The sequence below is a fragment of the Amblyomma mixtum genome, chromosome 8 (genome assembly GCF_055824585.1).
Source record: "Amblyomma mixtum isolate Tamu chromosome 8, ASM5582458v1, whole genome shotgun sequence".
NCBI lineage: Eukaryota > Metazoa > Arthropoda > Arachnida > Ixodida > Ixodidae > Amblyomma > Amblyomma mixtum.
The window spans coordinates 69,390,543-69,404,231 of NC_143019.1; the positions used below are offsets into that span (position 1 = coordinate 69,390,543).

The following is a 13,689-nucleotide window of genomic DNA, read 5'->3' on the forward strand; positions in this document are numbered from 1 at the left end:
GTCTCCGGAAATTTCGACCACCTGGGGTTCTTTAACGTGCACTGACATCGCACGGTACACGGGCCTCTAGAATTTCGCCTCCACCGAAATGCGATCGCCGCGGCCGCGATTGAACCAGTGTATTTCGGGTCGGCAGTCGAGCGCCATAACCACTGAGCCACCGCGGCGGCTTTGGAATGAATTTGTTTCCGTTTCGAATACTGGAATGACATCTAGTCTTGTCCGTGGCTTCCAACTCTCCATGGGTCCTACCCGCCAGATTGTGTTAATTGTATGGTTAATTAGTAAAACTTAGTTAATAAACCACCTTATTAGCATGATATTTTACAACCAAGGCCTGCGGCGACTGAAAATGTTTCTTCATGAAAAGGTTTCATGAAAGGCAACCAACTCTATTTTATTTTTATGAATTTCCGAAAACGCTCGCAAAACCCGGTATTAAAAGAGCTGGTTGTCAGCAGCGGAACACCGCAGCCGCTGAGCCACCGCGTAAAGGGATTAAGCGTGAATCACACAACTGCAAGCAGTGAAGACGACACGCTCCTGCACAAAATCGTAACAGCCGCCTTTTTTTCCTGTTTTCATAATACGGTGGAATTTTTGAAAGCAGCGCGAATCGCGAGGAAATCCACAGCCAGAGATATGAATAGAGAGAAATTTGAACAGAATGCGAAGATTAAACAAGAAGAAACGAATAATCCTTTTTGTTTCTGCTCGCCCCGTCTTGCTGGCCGAAGGTGGGAGAACGTGTCGCTAAGAAGCCGCAGTGGCAGCGTCGGCAGGTGCCGTGGTGCGCGCCTTTCCACCGGACGTGCCCGGCGTCGCCAATGGGACGACCTCACCGCGCGGCGCCTGCCCGCACAGCGTTCAGTCTGCCTCAGCCGCGCACGCGAAAAGAATCTCTGCCCCGAGGAAACGCGCTTCTCTACCCGCTTGCAGCTATAGCTGCTCTTCGAGGTAGGCGCTCTCTCGCTGGGGACCATCTTGGTTCGCGTGTATCTAACGGGTTACATGCGCTGATTCGGGCGGTGCCACAGTAGTGCTGCCACTCCTGCTTCCTTTATTCCCTAATTTTGTGTTGTTTATTTCGTTTTATTTACTTCTTTCTGTCATTAATTTCTGCTTTTATCCTTGTTCTTTTTTCTTCTTCTTCTCTTCAGCTTTCCTTCCTTATTTTTTCTATTTCTATCCCGAGCCGCCGCGGTGCTCACTAGTTATGGCGCTCGGCTGCTGACCCGAAAGGTGCGGGTTCGATCCCGGCCGCGGCGGTCGGATTTCGATGAAGGAGAAATTTTAGAGGCCCGTGTACTGTGCGATGTCAGAACACGTTAAAGATCCCCAGGCGGTCGAACTTTCTGGAGCCCTCCACTACGGCGTCCCACACAGCCTGAGGCGCTTTGGGACGTTAAGCCACATTTCAACACATCCTCTGATGGCGCGTGCCAGTTCTGTGGGGAAGTGGCTGACACCTTCCACATGGTTTGGGCGTGTCAGTCGAACCCATCTATCCCCATCTATCCCCCCCAACCCCACCAGAGAGGATTGGGAGACGGCCCTGCTTGGCTGTCACGACCTAACCACCCAAAAGACCCCCAAAAGGCCTTGGTTCAACGGACGCGGGCGGCGTTGCTTGCCAATGGGGCCCCGGCATATGGGCTCCACCTAGTATTGTGAGGGGAAAGTGCCAATAGGGCCCTGCCCCAATCGCCTCTCTGCAAAAAATTTAATAGACGATAAATGTTTTTCACCACCAACACCCTAAAAAAATATTCTATCCCTCCTTCTTTCATACCCTCGTTCTTTCTATCCATCTTGCCTTGTTCCTTTCGTTTTATCTTCCCTTCGCCCTTTGCTTCATTTTCTGCTTTTCTTATTTGATTTGTTTATTATATTTTCTTGAAGCGCATTAAAGTGTACGTAAGATTTCTCGCCACTCATACCCGAGCCACACGAGCACGAGAAATGCCAGTGAATGCTCAATGCCTCTGTTAACGTTAAGAGACCGCAAGTGCGCAGAGTGGGTGAGGGAACAAACGCGGATTAATGGAATCCTGGTCGAAATCAAGAGAAGGAACTGGGCTTGGGCAGGGCATGTAATGCGAAGGCAAGATAACCGCTGGTCCTCAAGGGTAACGGAGTGGATTCCAAGAGAAGGCAAGCGTAGCACGGGGCGGCAGAAAGTTAGGTGGGCGGATGAGATTAAGGATTTTGCGGGGATACGGTGGCCGCAGGTGGCAAGGGACAGGGTTAGTTGGAGAGACATGGGAGAGGCTTTTGCCCTGCAGTGGGCTGGGCAATTAAGGCTGCTGCTGATGATGATGATGATGTTTAATACCATAAGTTTGTTAATGCCATTCTTTTCGGAATTTCTTGCTACACGCCCAGATTTGATGTCACTATACGTACGTTGCTATGGCGAGAGGGTCTACAGTCGAGTCAAATATAAACAGTGCTAATGAGCACAAAATCTTACTGGCATTAAATTTCACCCGTGTGGCATGATGTATTAAATTGGTCCAAACTCCGTGCATTTCAGACGTCGCACCATCGTTTGCAACCCATGGCCATCGCCTTCCGTGTGTTGAGCAGACGGCATTCCGACGCGTAGTCTTCTAGGAGTGCCGTGCGCAAAGAAATTAAGCATCGGCTTAGAGAAAAAAAAATATGCGCGTGGGATTGGTCTAGGCATTTTGTCCACCCCAGCCAACAAGTCGAGATAAGATGCTAATTTCGCTATTGGCTACGACTTACATCGCCTCGTTGTGTAATGCGAGCGTATACGCTTGCTGATGCCAGGTTTTCTCACTAAGCGTTTGCGTGTAAACTCGTCGTGTGCGGAGTGAACTTCACTACTGCTAGGAGAACCAGCGAAATAACTTAGTATACGTTTTCACAGCTCGCCATAGCTTGTCTTTAATCGAAATCAAGTCCTAACCTGCGCTTATGTGACAGCAGTTTCTCGTATATCGTCGTGAAGCATTTACTAGTTGCTGGCATGACGAACCAGACGTTATTATGCCTGGCGCGCCGTAGCAGACGACAGCCGCGGTGTCGTCTGCATGCTCCGCGGCATTTCCGTACGCTATAGGGTGTGGCGCTTTCCGTCTCCACGCACGCTTGCTAAAGCCTCCCGCAAATAAACCTGTATTCTGCTCATGTTATTCGAACAAGGTCGTGCAACACTGGGAGAGTGCGAGCGAAATATCACAGCGGTAGCGCTAGATACGACGCCGCGCCCAAAGCGCGCGGTCAAAACTTATCGTCTGCTCGACGTACCTCATCTTGTATCTCAATAGTTGTTTTAACCTTGGGGAGTTGCTTGTTCTGTGCAACTGTAGTCACGCCATGGAAAGACAAGGACAAACTAGGGAAGTACAGACGTAGAGTAGGGACCTGCATACTTGTAGATACGCAGCAGTATTTGCGCTTCTTCCGTTCGACGCTACCCCTTGAAGCCGTGATTGCCAGGTTATCGGTACGATTGCGTGTCTGCCGCGCAAATCGGCTTGTCGTCTGCAGGAAGCCGTTGCAGACGAGTTGCATGCTCTCCCCTTACAAAAAAAGGTTTAGGCAGTCTATGGAGTGTCTATAGACTTCTGTCTATAAAGTCTATAGACTGTATATAGACAAATTCTAGAGAACAGTCTATAGGCAATACAAATGTCATAGACAGGCTATAGAAAATCTATAGATTTATGGCCATACACTTTTAGTACACTTTTGTCTTAGACCATGAATTGACAAAAAGCAATATTTATAGGAAGTCAATAAGAAGTCTATAGACTGTCTATTGACCATTTTTATAAGGGTCAGGCGGGCATCCACTTCATTGCAGTGACCTTCAGCGCGTTGTGCAGACGAAATGACCAGCCCCGACGTCTCCTCTGCTTGAGTGATGGAGTTGTAGAATTAATGTTTTCGTGGTCAGCGTGTGTCCCCTGCCATCCCAAAAGTGCTTTGTGGCGTCCACAGTTGACCGCTATAAGTTCCTCTAGAGTGTCCAGAACTAGCCCAGCAGTGTTGCATCCGTTCCCAACATCGTTTCTAATCAGTTCATTTGCTCACAGTTTTGGTCACGTCAGCATCCACCAGCAGTAGTCCAACGTCAGAATATGTCTACGGAATTGCGCACCCTGGCGGCATAGCGGCACTGACGTCATTTTGGCTTGGAACTGGCGTGCATGTGCCCTGCGTTCCGTTTCCAGACACACTGCAATGACAGTGTAAGGCAGCGACTACAATAGGTCGGTCATGTGAGGATCCCCTGTTTGCTTCCCAAGTCGTGAGGCCAACAGTCCATGGTCGTGACTGTCGATAAATTTAACTGACGACCGTGGACTTACTTCCGTTTTTGCGCCTGTTATCGGTGCGTGAGGGTTATTTGCAGTGCAAGCGCATTACCTGGATTGCAGAGCAGACTGTGCATTAAGAGCAAGGAAAGGCATTAGAGAGTTTTAGCACAGCGGACGCTTACTAGCGTAGGTGTACCCCGGACCGGTCGGATGATAGCGGCGCATGCGCGAGTACTCGTCTCTGCATGGGTACTGCGCATGAGCATCTCGCACCTGGTTGCATTACTATGTCTTCGCTATGCTTGTATTCACTATCGTAAGCTCTGCACCCGAAGTGTCACGAGCCACTTGTTCTGACTCCTTTATTTTATTATTCGCATGTATTTATGTGTCGTGTGCTATCATCATCATGAGTCAAAGGCGCGGTAGGTGTTGCTGCGTCCAAATATTCCGGGGCAAAAAAGAGAATCTGCGCATATTACCTGGCAGTAGCTAAGCGCAAACAATCCCGCGTGTACTTTGTCAAAGGTGCAGCACGATTTCGATGATCACAGCGCGAACAGTATAGACGTAAATGTGACCAATTAGCTGAAAAAAAAAACGAATCGTGCTTGCCGCTCACTAAAGTTGAGACAGCAATGCCAAAAAATGGTTTATGTTCACGGACAGTGTTTGCGTTCGGTTTCGGCCTGATAGATCGGTTGGCGTGTATGGGCCTTCAAAACCCGGTGCCCAATACCTCCTTTCCCGGCTTCTGCCATCTCTTATGGAGTTAGTGGTGATGCAGGCTGTGTAAAGAGGACCAATGAGCCAATCAATCAGTCGGTGCCGTTTATTGCACAAGTAGAGCCTGAATCAGCCTTGTGTAGAGCGCTCGAGCAGCGCCCTTCCCTGCATAACATCCGCACGTCGTTGCAGCTTGCAGCTTTTAGGGGCAACGCCTGCGCGGAAGTAAAGTCACATACGAGGTATGTTAGAAAAGTATCCGACTTTATTTTTTTTTAAGAACACCTGATGGATTTGAAATAAGCACGCTTGCACCAGCCTACCTTGAACCTTCGTGCGCATGCACAAATTTTTTCTCGCCTGCCGTTAGCGCCAGTCACTGGCACGCAGCGTTTGAGTGAGGCAGTGCGCAGTGCTCTCGTCGGTTTTTTATTTCAAGGAAAATGGCGGACCTACAGGAGCAGCGCTACTGCATCAAATTTTGCCAGAAACTAGGCGACAGCCAAGTGGAAACCATTCGGAATATTCAGACGGCTTTCGGTGACAATGCTATGAGCAGCACACAGATTAAGCAGTGGTACAATTGGTTTAAAGACGGCCGCACATCGGTGCAGAGAGAGCCAAGCTCCGATCGGCCATCAACATGACGAAATGACGAGGTAATTGCCGGAGTGAACGCTGTGGTGACGCGAGACCATCGTGTGACTATCCGAGAAATTGTGGAAGAGGTGGACATCACCAATTTTTCGGCACATTCCATTATCACCGAAAATTTGGCCATGGAGAAAGATGCGGCGAAATTCGCGCCGAAGCTGCTGACGGTGGAACAAAAGCAGCTTCGTGTTGAAGTCTCACAGGATATGCTGGAACAGTGACCCCGACTTCATCAACACCATAATCTCTGGTGACGAGTCTTGGGTGTACAGCTACGAGCCGGAAACCAAATCCCAGTCGTCACAATGGCAGCATTCCACGTCACCAAGACCAAGAAGGCCCGCCAAGTGCGCAGCAATGTCAGAGTGATGCTGACTGCTTTCTTTGACTCCCTCTGTGTGGCACACCACGCGTACGCACCCCACAAAGTAAACATTGACCAAAAGAATACTACAGGGATGTCCTCCGTCGCCTGCGTGGTGGTGTGCGGCGCAAGAGGCCGAAGTTGAGGTCAACAGGAAATTGGCGCATCCATCATGACAATGCTCCAGCATATTCCTCGCACTAAATTCACACTTTTTTTCGCGAAAAACAAGACTGCTGTAGTTCAACAGACTCCTTACTCTTCTTATATGGCCTCCTGCGACTTCTGGCTGTTTCCCAAAATCAAGAGGCCATTGAAAGGAGCGCGATTTCTGACAAGAGAGGACATTATGGCTGCAACGACAGCTGAGCTAAACTTCATTCCGAAAGGGGCCTTTTCGGAATACTTCCAACAATGGCAGCACCGCTGGGATAAGTGTGTGGAGTCCCAAGCAGACTACTTTGAAGGTGATTAGGTTTCCAGCGCTCCAGCTATGCCAGTTTTTTTTCTTCGGCAAAAGGTCGGATACTTTTCTAACAGACCTCGTAGACTTGCAAGTCAAGCGGGCACGAGCGCTATGCCGCTAACCATAGGCTGCTTTATACCTGGCCCTCCCTCCTCGAGTGCTCTACACAAGATTGACGCCGACTGTACACGTACGTGCATTCTAGTTTTTATTCTTGTCAGTTCTACTCTTTGTACATACATGTAGCACTTTGTCATCAGCATGACTACGCCCACTGCAGGACAAAGGCCTCTCCCATGTGTCTCCAATCAACCCTGTCCTTTGCCACCTGCGGCCACCGTGTCCCCGCAAACTTCTTAATATCATCCGCCCGCCTAACTGTCTGCCGCCCCCTGCTACTCTTTTCTTCTCTTGGAATCCACTCTGTTACCCTTAATGAGTAGTACATGCGTACATGTATGGGCAGAAAAAGGCGCCATACTCAAGGACTGAAATAAGGGAGTATTTACTCATTGACATCCACCCGAGCGCAGACATACGACTAGAAAGGAAAGCTATACAGCTTTCTTAGAAACTTCGTAGTTAAAGAAAAATTCATCCTGGTCCGGGGTTCGAACCCGGGATTTAACTACGAAGTTTCTGAGAAAGCTGTATAGCTTTCCTTTGTAGCTGTATGGCTGCGCTCGGGTGGATGTCAATGATGGTTTGGTTTAGTTTACGGGGTTTAACGTCCCAATACGACTCAGGCTATGAGAGACGCCGTAGTGAAGGGCTCCGGGAATTTCGACCACCTGGGGTTCTTTAACGTGCAGTGACATCGCACAGTACACGGGCCTCTAGAATTGCTCCTCCAAACAAATTCAACCGCCGCTGCCGGGATCGAACCCGCGTCTTTCGGGTCAGTAGCCGAGTACCATAACCACTGAGCCACTGACTCTGCGAATGAGTAAATACTTCCTTATTTCAAATCTACTCCACCTTGGGGGATTCCCCTAAACATTTGACCATACTCAAGGACTCAGGCAGGATCTCTCATGATTGAGAACAGAATCTAATAAAAAATAAACGAGCAGCAGCAGTACAATGTACACTCAGTACGTTGAGCCCCAACGAAAACCATGAATCAAAAATTGAAAGATCTCGAAACCAAGCCCGAACCCTTCCAGTCCAACGTTACTGCCAACGTTGCCAGCGCCAGAACCAATTCTCCGCTCCCAATCGGTTCAACACGCGCACCTTCGCGTACTTTTCTGTCTCACAATTTCTGCCTGCAGTCTTCTTCTTATTCCGCGCCTATCGCCGCTCCCTCTCACATCCCCGCAGCGTGGCTTCTATCTCAGACCTCGCTCACACCAGCGGCTACTATCGGCCTCCTCCTCACGGAGTCCCTCCTCTCCGCCTCACCTCTTCTTCTGCCTTCTCGCTCGCTGCCTGTGGCAAGCGGCCACACCGCGACGGAGATCGGCTCTCCGCGACACGCCGCGCTCAGCGTCGGCTGCTGCGTTTGCTCAGTCTCCTCGCGGCTTCTTACTATACTGAGTCCGCGTAGCGCGAAAGACATCGCGTGCGGGATTTTCGTTCGTGCCGACGCTGGACGTGACTGCTGTGAATAGTGAAACTACTGGATCACTCATCACGAGTTGACTTTGGACTAGAGTGAAGTGAATAGTGACACGCAAGGATCACTCATCACCCCTCTCACACGCTGCTTCACTACAGTCGTGTTTGTTTGGGAGAGCCATTCTCTGAACCTATTCGACCGACGCCGCCAGCATCTTCGTCATCAGAGGCATATCTAGGAAGTTTTACCTTCATCGAGAACCTGGCTTCTTGATAAAAGCCCCAGGCTTCATCAGAGTACAGTTTAAGTGGATAAGTTGAGCAGGGGTCACGCTGCTTCGTCAATTTGACTTACGTGTGCAGTGTCACCGCCTGTGAAAAGTAAACAAAAAAACGGTTAAAGGGAAGAACTTTTCAGGATTATACGACTCTGGAGCACCTGCTTATTCTTTTGGCGTATTGAGAATCGGCGCATCGCTACACAGATTGCATAGTGGGATTTACTCGACGACTACGAAGACGTGCGTCGTTTCTGGTGGTGCAAATTCTTCTCTGCTTTTGCGCATCGCCCTCGGCTCGCTTCGTCGCACAGTCGCTCGAGAGCCGTCTTCGTCGCCAGTCCGATTGACTGAGGTGAGTGGTTTGGTTAGCGTAACTAATGCCCTATCTCAGTTTTAGTACTGCTGAAGTTTCTGGGCAGATCAAAACGTGAAAACGGGTACCGTGGTAAGCTAGCTTTGTGAGTGTGTTATAAATTCCAACGGCGCTCGCGAAAGCCGCGGCTAAGAGGAAACACGCCAATTTGTGGCTTTCAGTTGAGATTCTCACCAATTTTCTTGCGAAAAATGACACTGACAATCGACACTGCCAACAAAAGACTGTCGTCAGGTCGGTTGAGTCGTTCCGAAGGTTGATTAACGGACACACTAATAACTCTGTGTACGAATCATCCAAGCATCATCCGCAATGAAAGTCGTCCGGAAGTGTTAAGGAAGAGCTAATGAATGCAGTGTCTGAAACGTGCATTTCAGAAAAATCTGTATTGTTACAACTTGTCAGCTTAATACTGCTGGAGTAAAACAAGATAGAGTTATACAGGGGGTCCCCGTATTACGGATTAGCTGCCGTGTAAGTAACAGGCAGGAATGGGAACACAAGCTCATGACTTCTTCTTTTCGTGGACAAATGTCGCGTTCGACGTCAGTCGTGTTAGTTCCTCGTGGCAAGCACGGGCATTTGGCGTTGGTAACAGCTACAGGACCTCCTGGCCTTGCCCTGGGCGTTCGCATAGCCCGCGTGTGGCCCGTCGGCCTGCAGAGGTCTCTGGTGCGTCACCGCAGGCGCTGCCACCTGGCGACGCGGGCTTCAATTAGGAAGATGTCGACACCAGCTGTTTACAAAAAGCGGACTCCCGCGACCGAACAGAAGCCGTGTCCCATGAGCAGCTGATACCATATGTGCTAGTACCATTTCACGCCGGCCTCGACTGTTGGTCCTTGACATATTACCTTCCGCTAGGTTTCGTGCAGTCATGTGATATCTTGACCTCACAATGAGTTCTGTCGAGGAATTTTTTTTGAATCCCTATTCATCCATTACACCACATACCTTGTTTTTATCCTTCTAAAATCTTGAACTTGCAAGTCTGCAGTTGTGTGTTGTCACCAGGAGATGTGGCGTTGTACGTGGCTTCATGGTCTGCTTTTTTATTTTTTGTGCGCTGCTAAAGCCTAACATTATTGGGTGTTACCACCTGTGTGCTATGTTTTCTGTGTTAATGTTATTGTTTTGTGTTTAGTTTTTCAATTGTTGCTCCCTATTGCCTTTTACTTTTGACGCTTGAATAATCCACTATTTACGCCTGTAATCAACGTTCTACTTTATATTAAATTTTTGTAAGTTTCTGAATTGCTTATCCTGCTTAAGTGTACATTGCCAAGAGCCAGTGTTCTCGCCCCGTATTTTTGTACCGTACTACTCCCCTCTATAATGGCCTGCTTGCCAAGAGTATAACTGGTATCTATCTGTAAATAACAAAGCAAACAAGTAAATAAATCTTGAAAAAAGTTCATTTTAATTTGAGTTTATAAAGTTTAGCACACACGCCCCGTGCCATTTCACCAGGCTTTAGAACCATCCCAATAATATTAGTTTCTTCAGTCGCTCTAAATTCGAACATACCCAACAATTCTGGACAAAAGCATTTCTGAGTAGGAAACCGTTTATGGATTCAATTTTTTCATATAATCTCAGAGTTCACTATAACAATCATTATATGCGCAGATGGCAGCCTTGCATTTTTTTGTTATAGTCAAAGGCGTTCCCCATTGGTTTTCTGTGGCAGTTTTAATTGTTTGATGCGATCGATGGAAACTCTTCAAAATAAATATTTTGCTACATATCACAAGAATGGACCATTACCTTCAATATTTCCATAACAGTGCCTTGCAATTTTTTCAGTTTTCAAAATTTTTGTCTGAGAACGCTGGAAGTGGCAGGCCACAGGCTTGGTCGTTTTTCTGGAAAATTGCAAGAAAATCCACTGAAGCAATTAGAGATTGAGCGAAATCGTCATTTCCCTTCTACGACCCTGCGTACACGTACCTTTCTCGAATGTTATGTCAAGTTTCGAGGATATTCACTGCTTGCTACTGTTAACTTCAAAGAAATTCGGAACAGGCTCGCGGATGGAAGAGGCAGGAGCTACTCTGATACTATACTATACTATACTATACTATACTATACTATACTATACTATACTATACTATACTATACTGTACTATACTATACTATACTATACTATACTATACTATACTATACTATACTATACTATACTATACTATACTATACTATACTATACTATACTATACTATACTACACTACACTACACTACACAACACTACTCTATACTATACTATACTATACTATACTATACTATACTATACTATACTATACTATACTATACTATACTATACTATACTATACTATACTATACTATAGTGGCTGTTTTTCCGGCCAGCCAGACTCGAACCTGTGCGCATTCGCAAAGCCTTTTTCAATAGCTGTTGTGATCTTTCCGCGCAGTGCATTTCGAAGACGAATCACACACACAAAAAAAAACAATAAATCCGATTGTCCCCTACTAGTCCGTTACGTGGCCCCCAAATTCTTCTCTGCGCTCGCCGGATGTGGCCTTCAGTTAATTCGTGAAATGTTTTTTCGCGAGCCATAGTAACGTGTTGGTAATGAGACGTCCTGCACACTGGAGCGAATCCAGCTACATACAGCTTTCATGTCCCGAAAACTGTTTACTGTTTACCAACACTGTTTACACGTCTTTGCACTTAGTACGGGTTTGTCAGTGGCCAGCTAGAGGACAATCAGAATACAGGCCCTATATCAGTCTTCTCGCCGGTCATCTTGATTCGCTAAAACACACAGGTACAGGCCGGCCACGATTGATCTTGCAAAGAAAAAAAGAACAAGGCGCAAGTAATTTCGTTCCCGGATTTTTTTTTTTCAACATTTGCGGAGAGCTGTACATTTGCCTTAATTACATTTTCTAATCAACTGCAGCGAAGCTTGATCGATTTCGTCCATGTTTCACTGTCTTTCGTTGACGGCGTTTCTAAAGTTTCCGTATCCCCATTAACAGTCCGGCCCGCCTTCTGTTTGCAATCGGTTGCAGTCACTCTACCACAGCCTTTCAGCGTTGCTTGTAATCAAGCGCCCATTCGCAAGCGAATCGACCTGGTCGGCCCCCGCAATCACCTTTGTCCGTTCGCTTCTTGCCAAACTGCGCTGATTTTCTTTGTGGGTGTCTGTGTTCCCAGAAGTAAACTGCGGAAGGAACTTTCCCTTCGCCTTTGTTCGCGATGAAGTCTCTCGTGTTTCTTGTGTAATTCGCTCCGACGGGTGCGAGCTCTGCAGATTGAATTTTCTCCGTATGCCTGCTGTATTTGGTGTCCCGTGTGTATCCAATATTCAGAAGGTCGGGAAAAAGTGGGGAAAGACAGGGCGGTATATTACCACCGCAGATAAAAGCAGAATCTGTCTCTTTAGATCTCCAAAGTCATCTGCAAAGACACGCACTATAGCAGCTGTACATGAGCGGTACAAATCAGGTGCACGGGCAACAAAGTTAGTCTAATAAAATTTGACAAGTGCAAGTTGCTTCATCGGCTTCCGAAGTCTACATGATTGCGTTTGTTTTTCATCTTCGTGTCGGGACTACGTGAAATCATTCCTATTTTTTTTTCTCCTGATTATGTCTAAGTTATCACATTCCTTCTTCACCCTCTTTTTGTGCCAGTGGGAATTAAACCCTGTCTGTAATATTCAGCTTCAGACCTGAGTAAAAGTTGGATTTTTTAGCGTTATTCAAAATGCATTCTTCAAGTCCAGGTGTTCCCATTAGTGTACACAAGAAAAATTTCTAGCCGTAAGTCCGACATTTCTAGAGGCTATGCCTCTCAAATATGCAACTACGCCTTATTACGCACGTTTAGGTAACTGTATACGTGATATAATTCGTATTTAAATCTCAATACTAAGTCTTCTCAAGATAAACTTCGTGAAAATTGCGAGTTATTAGGCCTCTGGGAACCAGAAGTTGATTTAGACAAAATTGGAAAGCTGCTTGAAGTGCTCCTATTGTTACACAACTCTTTAAAACGAGGTTATGTGGAAGCACAGTAAGTGCTTTCTGACTTCCAGTGGTGAATAGCCTGCAGAATTGATTCTTTTTTTTTTACACCGTAAAATAGAGGCGCACATTACAATGTTCGCTGTGTTTGACGAGGATATACGATTACGACGCATTTGCTTTTGTTTTCATATAATGTTCACTTGGTCATACGTAGTTACGTTTCATCGCCTTATAATAGCACACATGTGAGCGCTTTCAGACTCTGGTCAGTATGAATGAAAAATTCGGGAGTAATTACTCATTAGCAACCGCCGAGCGCAGATATGCGGCTACAGATTAAAACTACAAGGCTTTCTCAGAAGTTTCGCAGTCAAAGAAAAATTCCTCCTGGTTCAAGAACGGAACCAGACACCAACGCCTGTTTGGGGCAGTAGGTCTACCAACTAAGCTAAGCTTAGCGAAACGAAAAATCCTGACATGCGCCTTTCTTCACTTTTCACTGTTTTTTTCTGTCGAAGGCCATATTTCTTTGGGCCCGTTCCACAACTTCAGTTTATGTTTTCTTGTTCACCAGAGCTTCTTCTCGAATCATAACCTCCAACTCGTCTCGTTAACTCACTCTGAGCGGAGAAGTCCCCGAACCGTATCCTCCCTTCCAATCGGTAGCTAATCCATCTTCGGTTTCCAAACCCGATATGAGTAAAGACTACGCGGATGTCCTTTCCTTTCCACCAGGCCTGAACGTCTGCTAACTTGCATTCATTATACATATATACATTTTTTTTTCTCTGCTCGATCCGCCCAATGTCTCGTCCGTGCAGAAGCGATTGCTTTCCAGTCGCGGACATTGGGCGAGGACGCGTGCCGTGCATGCTAAATTGAAGCGGAGCCGACTGTCTGGCTCCGGTGGCCGTTTCCTCCTGCTGGCTCGGGGGATAGCATAGTTGGCTCTTGGCTGCACCTCTACGGACAAGGGAGG

The 13,689-nt window shown here is 47.2% G+C and overlaps 1 protein-coding gene across 2 annotated transcripts in view; it reads left to right on the forward strand.

Moving 5' to 3' along the window:
• The window catches only part of LOC149332880 (sperm-specific sodium:proton exchanger-like), a 328,095-nt gene that overhangs the window by 199,522 nt on the left and 114,884 nt on the right, over positions 1–13,689 (forward strand). Inside the window, exon 1 of one of the 2 annotated variants that reach the window (XM_089558440.1) lies at positions 7,928–8,695. The exons of the other annotated variant lie outside the window; for it this stretch is intronic. The gene's annotated coding sequence lies outside the window, so the exon portion shown is untranslated. Of the gene's footprint in view, positions 1–7,927; positions 8,696–13,689 lie in introns of those variants that run through there. 2 annotated transcript variants of the gene reach the window in all.